Source organism: Lissotriton vulgaris, unplaced genomic scaffold (genome assembly GCF_964263255.1).
Source record: "Lissotriton vulgaris unplaced genomic scaffold, aLisVul1.2 SCAFFOLD_1241, whole genome shotgun sequence".
Lineage (NCBI taxonomy): Eukaryota > Metazoa > Chordata > Amphibia > Caudata > Salamandridae > Lissotriton > Lissotriton vulgaris.
Window position 1 is genome coordinate 177501 of NW_028252118.1, and position 13838 is coordinate 191338.

At 47.9% G+C, this 13838-nt stretch overlaps 1 protein-coding gene across 1 annotated transcript in view; it reads left to right on the forward strand.

Moving 5' to 3' along the window:
- Positions 1-13838, forward strand: part of LOC147662657 (protein PRRC2A-like) — a gene marked incomplete at its 3' end in the record, with an annotated part of 660467 nt that overhangs the window by 173203 nt on the left and 473426 nt on the right. The gene's annotated exons all lie outside the window — the stretch shown is intronic.

A 13838-nucleotide genomic window follows, 5' to 3' on the forward strand; every position in this document is an offset into this window, starting at 1 on the left:
TAAAGAAACTGCAACTTAACCAAGGCGAGTGCGGCGAGTTATTTGGTATTTGATACAAATCTGGGACACTGCCCTGGTCCCGTCGCTGGCACCTGCTGTAAAGTGCTCCCGCTGCGACAGGACAATTTGTAAGCAATATGTATGTATATGTATATATATGTATGTATATGTATATATATGTATGTATATATGTATGTATATGTATATATGTATGTATATGTATGTATATATGTATGTATATGTGTATGTATGTATGTTTACAGGTAAGTAACTAATGTTCTTACTAGTAAACCCGATAAAGATTACTTTCGCGGTTCAGTACTGGGCTGCAAGGTACAGTACTGGCTTCTCGTCTGCTTGCAGGTGAGTACTTCCCATTTCGGACTAAGGCTGATTTTATATGTATATTTGCAGTTTTCAAAACTTCATACTTGGAAAATCTTTGAGTCAAAATGGGTCAATGTTATCCAATGGCAGGTAGGTGAGTTACTGGTTTCCAGGTGAGTACTTGGCTGGTGAAGTTAAGGTTCCAGGGTATAGACTCAGGGGTCCACCAGGGTCAGGTGAGTACAGTTGGTTCCGCCCCAGCAGCGCAGGGCAGAGGTAGGTAGGCCGAATGATATCCAATGAGGGAAAGGGTGCCTTCGGTTGGTGGCTGCTGGCTAGCAGGCCATGCAGCTGTGGGAGCATGGCTCCTGGTCACTTGCTCAGGGCAAGGGGAGAAGTAGGGTAGGACAAAGGTGGCACAGCCAGTGGCACTCGGGCGGCTGGGTGCAGGGTGCTCTTGAGCCGTTGTGCGCTCAATGTTATCCAATGGGAAAGGTCAAAAAGGAACAAAGGCTGCAGGCTGGGGGACGGAGACTCTCCAGGGGCGACCAGCACTTCAAGAGGTAAGTTGGGATCTTGGAGCACAGGTATGTACCCCAAAGGGAGGCACAGGGGACTGTATGGCGCCGGGTGCAGGGGTGTCTTTGGGTGTTGGAAAAGCTTACCTTCGGCTGGTCGCGGTTGGGGTGGCCCCTGGTTCTGTGTTTCCAGGCGTCGGCTGGTTCGTCGAGGAGGGTCTTTGGGCACTAGACTTCGGGTCCCAGTCGCCGGGGTGACGTCCTTGTGGGTTTGGTTCGGATGGGCCCGGCCCGGGCTCGGCAGGTGCAGAGTGGGCTGGCCTTGAGCTTCCTGGTTGGCACCAGGTGGGTTGTTGCAGCAGAGCCTCTGTTGATGGGAGTCCCAGTCTTTAAGAGGGTCAAGGCATGCAGGTCCTCCGGTTTGTAGGAAGGTAGATCCGGACTATGGTTGCCCCCAACTTTTTTTGCCTTGTATTTTAGCTGGTTTTTGACATAGTTGGCCTGGGACCCTGCCAATCAGGACCCCAGGCCTACTGCTCTCTCTGTAAAATGGATTCCATGTACCTTAGGTGCATTTACCAATTGGTACTGGGCCACCTTATCAGACCCTGTAACTCAGGGCATAGGTGTACCCAGGGCCTACCAGGGGCTGCAGCATGTATTATGCCACCCCTGGCTGGCCATCTAAATCTGACACAACTGGCTGCACGACAGCTGGGGCAAAGTGGTGTAGTCACCCTTTGCTGTAGATATAGTATACCTATATCTAACCCTAAAATGGACACATGTATTGCTATCAGTCACTCCTATGGCAGGCCTTAACAATCCTGAAGGCAGAGTGCTTGGAATTATGTGAGATGGTGCTCTGGCATGAGCTGAGCCCGTCTGCAGCTTGCGGAACCAAGTCCTAATAGCTGTTCTATGATAACGTGTACCATATACTCTTAAGTGAATTATAATCCTCGCAGTTATTTGCTATCTTTGGTATCGCTTTATCAAAACATGTCGAGTAAGTTGTCATACGAATTGGAATACTAACCCCTCGCCAATGCTGGCGACGGGGTTAGCATTCCACCCGTCTAGAGGGACACGACATGTATGAAACTGTGAACCCCGGTTAAAGTTAACTCGATCCTCAGCATCACAAAATGGATGCTGCCACCACAGACACAAGTCTGACCTCCTGCTGCTGGGAGTCCTTCCAGCGCGGAGAGCTTGGACAAAGGGTTTCCTGTCAGGGGCGGTGCTAGCACCGACCCAGACAGGGTTTTGAGTATCCTAGGTAGGCAGGGCTGAATAGGTAGGTGACTGCAAGTGGCACCCCGGTGCTCACTATGCATCTGCCAGTCTGGACCGGTTCCAGGGGCACATACCAGCCCCTGAGCTGGGGAAAGTCCGGCATGGGAGAGGGGTGTAACCACCCCCCTTCCTGGTCCCACCCATGGGCAGGACCTAGTCCCATACCAGCTCCTTTCTTTAGTATAAAGGTGGGAGCGGGGACTCTTCCAAATTAGATAATTCCGAATCTTGATGACTTTCCACGAAAGAACTCTTGAACCTTTCAGAAGACTCTCCCTTGTGGCTAAGGAGTAGCCACCCTGCACCCGCAGGCACCATCCAAGCATCGCGGTTAGCTGTAAGTCTCTCCTCCGGATCAAGACTGCCCAGCTCGACGAGAACCGGCTTCCCTGGCACCTCTGACCTCTACCTGCATCATCAGCCCAGCTGAGATTCGTGGGTGTGACGAGACCTCGAGGGACCGGCCATCTTCAGGACTGCACGACGCTTGCCCAGCACGACCGCCGAGGGATCCTCGAGCGAGTGCTTTGTGGTCTGAGAAGCCCTAACCCGGAGCAGCTCCAGCACCGAAGTCCAGCCCCCCAGCATCCACCAGATCTGCGTGGGGCCCTTCTGCTCTTTGCTGCTCACCGCCAGAAGGCGGGACGTCGGAAACTTTTTTCTGCGGTTTGACCGGGCTCGAAGGCGGGGTTGTTACCACACGGGGTCGGTTTTTTGGTAAGGGGACGTCGTCACTCACGGTTTGTTGCACGTCCAGTTCTTCGACCTCCGACTTGTCCCCTTCCGACGCCGACTGATCCTCATGATCCTCTTCTTCCTCAAGTTGCTCGTCTCCGAACAGCTCCGGGATCGCCTCCGACTGCATTCTGGAAACCTCGTGTCTTCGAGCTCGACGATTTCTAATCTTCGACTTCGAGGAGAATGCTGCGCAGGCTTCGCAGTCCCTGGATTCGTGTTCAGGCGATAGGCAGAGGTTGCACACCTCGTGTAGGTCCTTGTGTGGAAACTTAACACCACACGTTGGACATTTCTTGAATGGATTCCTTTCCATGGACTCCGGGCTTGACTGCGTCGAGAAAGGCCTCCTGTTCGTCGACGTAGATCCAAGTTTTTCTTCGATGTTGAAGTCGAAACGCGCCGGAATGGAAATGAAACGCGTTCGATAACAATACCGTCGAATTGGGAAAGAATACGCGCCGATAAGTCACTTCTTTTCGAAGTCGATCTGGAGCGTCTCAATCCTCATCCGAACCCGATGGCGGAAAAAAACAATCTAAGGATGGGGCCGATGCCCATGCGCACTACCAACCAAAGGAGGAGTCACCAAGATACAAAAGACTCTCCAAGAGAAAAACAAAGTGCAATCATCCGAGCCCAACACCAGATGGCGATCTACAGGGTTTGTACAGCTCATTAATAGAGCAGCAAAATATCATAAGGTAGATATACATACAGAACCTCTAATAGAGGACTTCCTATTAGAGACGCTACCCAATGCACAAAGAACATCTGGTACTCTACCTATGCTGAAGGGTCTTCTCAGTCACACAGAAGAAATATTCAAAGACCCAGTGAGGGCTAGGGTGTTAAACCCAAGAATTGATAAAAAATATAAGGCGGCTCCAAAGGATCCAATATTTATCAAAGGGCAGGTACCTCTGGACTCGCTTGTAGTTTCAAACGCTCGTAAAAGAGCGAACTCATTATCTACAGGAGAGACTCCTTTACCTGATAAAGAGTCAAAATTAATAGATGCATCAGGCAAGAGAGTAGCATCACAAGCTGCAAATAGCTGGCGTATAGCCAATACACAGGCACTACTTGCACGTTATGACAGGGCACATTATGATGAATTAGAAAAACTCATCACACATCTCCCCAAAGAACATCAGAAAAGGGCAGATCAGTTAATACAGGAAGGAAAGATAATAACTAATACTTCCATTAAGTGCGCCCTAGACGCAGCAGACACTGCAGCAAGATCCATAAACACCAGTGTCATGTTAAGGAGACATGCATGGCTTAGAATCTCAGGATTCAAACAGGAAGTACAAACGTCCTTATTGAACCAACCTTTGATCAAAAAACACTTTTTGGCTCAAGCACAGATGAAACCTTAGAAAAAATGAAAAAAGATACAGAAACGGCTAAGTCAATGGGAGCATTGCAACAGCCAACACAAAGAGGTTCCTTTCGTAGATCCACCTATAGAGGAGGCTCAAAAAATACAGGAACAAATCAGCAATCCACCTCTTTCACACCTACATCACCCAAAGGTAATTCAAGAGGTAGTTACAGGGGTAACAACAACAAAGGTAGAGGCCGCGGAAATAATAACAACCGCAACGCCTCAACCCCAAAACAGTGACTTGATAGAACTTCCCCCAGACCACATAACACCGGTCGGGGGACGTCTATCACAGTTCCTACCTGTCTGGGAAAACATCACATCAGACAAGTGGGTGAGACAGATTATCCAACATGGTTATTGCCTAGAACTCACAGCTACCCCACCAAACATCCCCCCCAAACAGCGTCCAATGAGTCAAGATCATCTGGCATTGTTAAAGGAAGAAGTACTAGCACTGCTACAAAAGCATGTAATAGAGAAGGTTCCAAAACATCAACAAGGGACAGGAGTATACTCTCTATACTTCCTAATCCCCAAAAAAGATTGGTCCCTAAGACCAATCTTAGACCTAAGACCTCTCAATGCATACATAAATTCGGAACATATCCACATGGTCACGCTCCAACAGGTACTCCCTTTACTGAAGAAGGGGGACTTTCTTTCTACACTGGATCTAAAATACGCTTACTTTCATATCCCAATTCACAAAGCCCACAGGAAATACCTAAGGTTTGTAGTGGAAGGACAACATTATCAATTCAAAGTCCTTCCGTTCGGGGTCACAACGGCACCAAGAGTATTCACAAAATGCCTAGCTGTGGTGGCAGCACACCTGAGAAGACAACAAATACATGTCTTCCCATACTTGGACGATTGGTTAATAAAGGCCAAGTAACAAGAAGAATGTCTTCACAACACACAGAAGACCATTCAAATGCTGCACCACCTAGGGTTTACAGTGAACTACAAAAAATCACACATACAACCAAACAAGATTCAGCAATACCTGGGGGCTACTATAGACACAGAAAGAGCAATAGCATACCCCAATCCGATCAGGATACAAACAATGGTCGGGTTAATACAAAGATTTCAACCACAACACTCACTACCAGCACGAGTGTTTATGCAACTGTTAGGCATGATGTCCTCCTGCATACTGCTAATACCACATGCCAGACTACAAATGCGTCCACTACAGGAGTGTCTAGCGACACAGTGGAATCAGGCTCAAGGTCAGATTACAGATCTGGTGTTGGTAGACGACCGTACGCATCGCTCTCTGAAGTGGTGGAACACAACAAACATTTCCAAAGGACGGTCGTTCCTAGAACCGATTCCACAAGTGATAATAACAGCGGACGCATCGCTCTCCGGATGGGGAGCGCATATGGACAAATACACAGTGCAGGGGAAGTGGAGTGTGCAGCAAAAGAAACTGCACATCAACTACTTGGAACTATTAGCGATATTTCTAGCACTAAAAGCTTTCCAAATGCAGATAACAAACAAAGCAGTCCTGATCAGAACAGACAACATGACTGCAATGTATTATATTCAAAAACAGGGGGGGACACACTCTCTCTAACTATCCAAACTAGCACAGGACATTTGGAGATGGGCCATTCCTCAAAAGATCTATCTGTTAGCAGAACACCTACCAGGAGTTCAAAATCAAATAGCAGACATCCTAAGCAGACAGTCAGAACAAGTACACGAATGGGAGCTGCACGACCAAATACTGCAGCCATTCTTCCAAAGATGGGGGCAACCAGAGATAGATCTGTTTGCCAATCATCAGAATGCAAAATGCCAAAACTTCGCATCCAGGTACCCACACCAACGGTCCCAGGGCAATGCACTATGGATAAATTGGTCCAACAGATTTGCTTACGCTTTCCCCCCTCTCCCACTAATTCCGTTAGTGGTTCGGAAACTGCAGCAGCACTCAATGACAATGATACTAGTGGCACCCACGTGGGCAAGACAGCCGTGGTTCACCAAGCTACTACAACTCTCACAGGTGCCACATCAAAAGCTAAGATTATTACCCATGCACCTTACACAGAACCATGGAGAAATAATGCACCCAGATCCCAAACAATTGAACCTAGCGATCTGGCTCCTGAGGTCATAGAGTTTGGATATTTAGATTTACCACCAGAATGTATGGAAATCATTAAACAAGCAAGACGTCCTACCACCAGAGCATGCTATGCAGCAAAGTGGAAGAGGTTTGCTATACACTGTAACAGTAAGCACATCAACCCTCTGGACGCATCCACTAAACAGATCATTTGCTATTTACTAAACTTGCAGCAATGTAACTTAGCATACACCTCTATCAGAGTTCATCTCGCAGCTATAGCGGCGTACCTACAAAACAGGCAACATCTTTCCCTGTTTAAAGTACCAGCAATTAAAGCTTTCATGGAGGGACTCAAAAGAGTCATTCCACTAAGATGACCACCTTCCCCAGTCTGGAACCTCAACATAGTACTTACCAGACTAATGGGGCCACCATTTGAACCTATGCATAGGTGTGAAATACAATTCCTCACATGGAAGGTGGCCTTCCTCATAGCTATCACGTCACTTAGAAGAGTAAGTGAGTTGCAGGCTTTTACGATTCAAGAACCATTCATGCAATTACACCAAAATAAAGTGGTTCTTAGAACAAACCCAAAATTCCTACCAAAGTTAATTTCTGCATTCCACATCAATCAGTCAGTGGAATTACCGGTTTTCTTTCCAAAACCACAAACGGTAGCGGAGAGGGCCCTACATACATTGGATGTCAGAAGGGCAATATTGTACTATATAGAAAGAACACAAACTTTCAGAAAGACAAAACAGCTATTTGTTGCGTTTTCTCCTACACATAAGGGCAATCCCATCTCTAAAGCGGGCATTGCCAGATGGATTGTAAAATGTATTCAAATATGCTACTTAAAAGCAAAGATAACATTAACTGTTCCTCCTAGAGCTCACTCTACACGTAAACTAGGAGCATCTATGGCATTTTTGGGAAACATTCCACTAGATGACATATGCAAAGCAGCTACCTGGGTTACACCGCACACCTTCACAAAGCACTATTGTGTAGATGTGCACACAACACAACAAGCTAGAGTGGGACAAGCTGTATTAAAGACTTTATTTCAGACAGTTGCAACAGACACGGGCGACCACCGCTAGGGAGAGAACTGCTGTATAGTCTATTCATAATGTACCATCTGCAGCCCATATGCCTCGAACGGAATATGCTACTTACAAGTATGCATCTGTTCTTGGCATAGAGGGCTGCAGAGTGGTACATGCCCTCCCAGCCTCCCCGGAAACCTGTGTCTGTTCCAACATTATCTTATTTAGATACACTTACATGGGCATTCATATCTGTATTCTATCATACTACTCCATCTAACCCTACTATGGCAAAACAATCTGAGGATGGAGCCGATGCCCATGCGCACTACCAACCAAAGGAGGAGTCCCCAAGATACAAAAGACTCTCCAAGAGAAAAACAAAGTGCAATCATCCGAGTCCAACACCAGATGGCGATCTATTCATAATGAACCACTCTGCAGCCCTCTATGCCAAGAACAGATGCATACTGGTAAGTAGCATATTCCATTTCGGTGCTCCAGCATAGCTTAACTATCCAAAGGTCCAGATCCTTTTTCGTTTCAGCTCTACCTAGTCGGATTCGTCCGATAACACTAACTTTACGAAATCTAGCATCCATAGACTTTGTCCCGCATCCCGCGTGCGAGTGCACACTCTGCACCCGATCTCCCTAGGCCTCCTGCTAGTAATCTGAAGGTTCAGTAGTCAAGTCCTAGTGATCCTAAAGCCTATTAGAGTAGTACTTACCTGCTAGTAATTTCGCATTCCACTTTTAGAGTATATGGTTTTTCGTGCCCCTCGGGCATTTGTATAAATTGTACGACTTTCAGTATTTTCTTAAGAGCTTTGTATTGTGCTTAGCGCCCTGTCCTCATAAAGAGTCCAGGGCAGTTGTGTTCTAAATAAATATACTTTTATTTTCATAACATCTTGTGTGGTGTCCTTTCACTTGGTGTTCAAGGGGTATATGTGATGGTATAACAGCTGGCTTAACACGCCCTCTAGAGTTTAGCCTAAAGACTGCTCTTGTCCATGCTACTAGGATAGCTGGTCTAACGGTTGACTTACAACCAATCATCAATAAGGGTCGTTTGGAATGATACACAGTGATCACTAGAATAGTGAGCACTACATATCAGGCCAACTTCTCACATGGGTGTCCCAAGGTTGCTGCCCGCAGGAGTCGCCGGGATTAGGCAGGAGCAGGTTTCAGGATCAACAGGCCGGTATGGCTGGGACCAAGTCAGTTGTTGTCGTCCTGTTAGCAGCTGCTCGGCGGGTCTTCTTCTTGATCTTCTTTCTTCTTTTCGTATCTGGATCCGAGGAAGGAAGGTTCAGGGAGCCCTTAAATACTGAATTTGGGGGCGTCACAGGTAGGGCAAGGACAGGGACCAATGGGTCCCTGTCCTGGGGTGAGTACACCCCCTAGCCTGCTCCTCTCCTGTGGGAGGGGGGCAGGAGCCTAGCTGGTATTGGGCAGGGATCCCCATCTACAAGATGGCCAGAGCCCGGGGTCGTGCTTCACCTAGTCTCCCCCACCTGAGGGGTGGGGTTGGCACAGCCTGGCACCCCCCCTTCCTGGTGCAGTTTTTCCCACCAGTCTTCCTGCCCGAGTAGGGGTTAGAACTGGGGGGGGGGGGGGGCAGTTGCTGCGTACAGCAAATGGTCTGGAGAAGCTCACAGAGGCTGCATGCCTTTAAAGCTTCCCCCTGCCCATCCTTGGTGAGGAGACCTAGCACCTCGCCCAGGATGTGCATGCATTGTTAAGGCCCAGAAGAGCGGGGGGTCTCCACCCAGGGTTTCAGCAACATGTCTGCTGTGTGGCAGCCTCTGCAGCCACTCAGCCCAGACGTGGATTGTAGGTTAGGATTTCAGAGGGCATCTCTAAGATGCCCTCTGGTGCATTTTACATTAAATACCACACTGTGCGGGTTTAATGTGCTAAGAAGTTTGATACCAAACTTGTCAGTCTTCAGTGTAGCCATTATGGTACTGTGGAGTTCGTAATGACAACCTCCTAGCACCATATACTCTTAATGGCATCACTGCACTTACAGGGCACAGGGCTCATGCACCCACACATCGGGCATAGGGCACCCAGCTAGAGGGGTGACTGAAGTATGCTAGGGCAGTGGGTTCTGTGGGCATGACACACAGGGATGTGTGCCATGTCTACTCTTAGTTTAGTTCTGTACTTAGGCACTCAGCCTGCAAAGGCAGTGTGTGGTTGCCAGGGTACAGGGCCCCTGAGGGTGGCACAACAAGTGCTGCAGCCCTCAGGGCTCTTCTCTGGTCACCATGCCCTGGGTACCTAGGGTACCATTTACTAGGGGCTGACAGGTGGCCAGAGATGCCAATTGGGTTTTTAGTTTCAGCACAGTTTTAGGGATGGAACACAGGCCCTGGGTACCTGGTTGGCAGGAACACAGGGCACACTCAGTCAAAGCACATCAGCAGTTCAGAAAAAAAGTGGGGGCATACCAAGGCAAGAAAGATGGCACTTTCTCACAGCGAGCCTTACATTCTTTGGACTTTAAGTGGTTCCTGAAGTTTTATCTAGACAAAGCAAAACCTTTTGCAAGTCTAATCAGCTGTTTGTAGCATACAGCTTACCCAGGAAAGGTTTTCCTTTGACAAAACAAAGATGCTAGTGCTATTCTCTTCAGTCACCAAGCATGCTGGTCAACCTCTACATTCAAGAGTTCGTGCCTATTCAACTAGGGCAATATCTACATCCATGGCTTTGTTTGCTGGCGTGCCCCTAGCAGACATTTGTAGAGCAGCAACCTGGAAAACACTGCATACATTCAGCAAGCATTATTGCTTGGATTCCATATTGATGAAGGATGCTGCGGTGGGACAGGCTGTGCTCAGACATCTACTTCAATAAGGTGAGCCTTCCTTCCATCCCACCAACCTTTCTAATGCACATTTCTCTGTTATTTTGATTATGCCAATATTAGAATCTGTGTTTTGGCTATTTTGTAATTATATGCAACATTTGATTAATTGCATGTATGTTGTATTTTATCCTCAGGAAATAGTTATTAACTATATGGTTATGTATGGCTCATGTATATGACGAAATGTGCTCATTACTGCTATTTGTTCTGATTCAAGCATGTGCCTCTATGAAAACTACCTTAATACTGGATAAGAAAAGAGTGACCTGTAACAGCAGTTATCCAGTATTGGTATCTTTAATAGATTAACATGCGACCCACCCTCCACGCCTGGAAGGGCTCACTTAACGCTCTTAGTTGTACCTCTGGTTACGCACAGGGCTTATGAAAATCTGAGTGACTGGAGCTCCTTCCAGGAATGTTCTAGAGGGTGGTGTCAGCTGATTGGTTGTTCTCTTGAGTTTGGTCCTTTTTTAAATACAGACTCAGATATTCTACTAAATACATGGACTTAGGCCTGTTACCTTCTATGTCTAATGTGACATTAACATTATAAATGTACCGGGGACTCCCATCTCAACAAGGGGAATGATTTAAGCATGTGAATCTATGAAGGATACCAATATGGGATAACTGCAGTTACAGGTAAGTAACTCATTTCCTACTTTATCTTCTGCTTTACTTTTTGGTGACTCACTGGACTCTGTGCACACTATACCTCTTTTTTGTATATTATATACAGAGCCAGCTTCCTACAATGCTTATTTAAATGTTTTACCAAGATGCGTATTCTAATGTGTTCCTTATTAAGCTGTTAAACTCACTTTTACATAGTCAAAAATAGTTGTGAATTTAAAAGCACAGTATATTGGGAATGTAACACCACATAAGTTATTCTGAGGTCGAATCATCAGGAACTCTTATTTATTCCCCACTTTGCAAAGACCAGGCTTGGTGGCCGATCGTTCTCCCTTAAAACCGCTTATATGGAACTCCATCCCGGAGCGCATACGGAAAGCCAAAGCAGAGCTTTTATTTAGGAAGTCAAGTCAAGAGATTTATATAGCGCGTTACATACCCATAGGGTCTCAAGGCTCTAGAGGAAGGGTGGGGAATTACTTGTCGAATATCCAAGTTTTAAGTTGTTTTCTGAATGCTAGGTGGTTCTGAGTAAGGCGAAGGTGAGTGGGAAGTGAGTTGTTGATGCGAGGTACAGTGGCAAGGGCTTGGTTGGAGGATCGTAGCTGACGGGAGGGGGTGTAGAAGGACAGTCGTGTGTTGAGGCATTTGGGTCCAAGTTCGTAGAGTGCTTTGTGTGCGTGGGTTAGGAGGCGGAAAGTAATCCTCTTATTTACGGGGAGCCAGTGGAGGTTTTTCAGGTGACCAGAGATGTGTTCTTTACGCGGGATGTCTAGTATGAGCCTGGCTGAAGCGTTCTGGATGCGTTGGAGTTTTTTCTGGAGTTTTGCGGTGGTACAGGCGTATAGTGTGTTTCCGTAGTCCAGGCGGCTCGTAACCAGTGCGTGGGTGACCGTTTTTCTAGTTTCGGTGGGGATCCAGCGAAATGTTTTTTTGAGCATGCGGAGAATGTTGAAGCAAGATGATGAAACGGCGTTGACTTGTCTGGTCATCGAGAGTGAGGAGTCCAGGATGACGCCCAGGTTCCGTGCGTGGTCCGTCGGGATGGGTGCTTTTCCAAGTGCTTCTGGCCACCAAGAGTCATCCCAGGCGGAGGGGGAGGTGCCTAAGATGAGGACTTCTGTTTTGTCTGAGTTCAGTTTCAGACGGCTGTGCTTCGTCCACTCGGCTACTTCTTTCATTCCTTCGTGTAAGTTGGTTTTGGCGGTGTTAGGGTCTTTGGTGAGTGATAGGATCAGTTGAGTGTCATCAGCGTAGGAGATGATGTTGAGGTTGTGTTGGCGTGCGATGGCCGCAAGGGGGCTCGAAGAGGGTGGGGCTGAGTGACGAACCTTGTGGCACGCCGCAGATGACTTCAGAGGCCTCTGACTTGAATGGTGGGAGGCGGACTCTCTGGGTTCTTCCGGTGAGGAACGAGGTGATCCATTTCAGTGCTTTTCCTTGGATTCCTACGTTTCTGAGGCGCTGTAGAAGGGTGCTATGACAGACTGTGTCGAAGGCAGCGGAGAGGTCGAGGAGGATGAGGGCGACTGTGTCTCCATTGTCCAGTAGAGTTTGAATGTCGTCTGTTGCTGCGATAAGTGCGGTCTCAGTGCTGTGTTTGGCTCGGAAGCCGGACTGTGAGGGGTCGAGGGATTTGTTGGTTTCGAGGAAGGAGGCGAGTTGGTTGTTGACAGCTTTCTCGATGACTTTGGCCGGGAATGGAAGAAGCGAGATGGGGCGGTAGTTTTTGAGTTCGGTGGGGTCAGCGGTGGGTTTTTTCAGAAGGGCGCTGAGTTCGGCGTGTTTCCAGCTTTTCGGTAAGGTGGCGGAGTTGAGGGAGCAGTTGATGACATCTCGGAGGTGTGGTGCTATGATGGAGTCTGCTTTGTTGAAGATGTGGTGAGGGCATGGGTTTGTGGGGGATCCTGAGTGGATGGAGTTCATCAGGCGGATGGTGTCCTCAGTGGAGATTGGGTTCCAGTCATTAAGGATGTTCAAGGGGGGTGAAGGTCCTGCAGAAGGTTAGGTGGGTTGGTCTTCGGGTCGGTTGTCGAAGCTGTTGTGGATGTCTGCGATTTTGTTGTGGAAGAAGGAAGCTAGGGAGTCGCAGAGGGCTTGGGAGGGGGTGATGTCGTTGGAGTTGGCTGATGGGTTGGAAAATTCTTTGACGATGTTGAATAATTCCTTGCTGTTGTGGGCGTTGTTATCTAGACGGTCTTTGAATGCGGCTTTCTTGGCAGATCGGATTAGTTGGTGGTGTATGCGGGTGGCGTTTTTGAAGGCGTCCCTGGTGCTGGTGTTTGTGTCTTTTTTCCAGGCCTTCTCGAGGGAGCGACAGTGTTTCTTCGATTTCTTAAGATAATCGTTGAACCAGGAGGCGTTTTTGCTGCCTGGTTTGCTTTGACGTTTTTTCAACGGTACTAGGATGTCGGCGCTGTTGGATATCCATTGGGTGAGGTTAATGGCTGCTTGGTCGGGGTTTGAGGAGTGGGCGGGGGGGTTTAGAAGAAGCGATGAGGAGATCTGGTCGATGGTGATTTTGTTCCAGTTTCTTCGCATGGTGGGTTGAGGATGGTTGTGGATTGTGGTCTTATTGTAGGTGAAGTGAACGCAGCTGTGGTCCGTCCAGTGAAGAGCTGTGGTGTGACTGAAGGAGACATGTTTGCTGGAAGTGAAGATAGGGTCGAGTGTGTGACCTGCAATGTGGGTGGGGGTAGTGACCAGTTGTTTGAGTCCGAGGTTGGCAAGATTGTCCAGAAGGGTGGTGGCGCTGCTGTCGTTGCTCTTTTCCAGGTGAAAATTGAGGTCTCCCAATAGAATGTAGTCCTCGGAGGGGAGGGCGTGTGGGGTGATAAAGTCAGCGATGTCGTCACTGAATTGTGCACGGGGTCCTTGAGGCCGGTAGAGGAGGG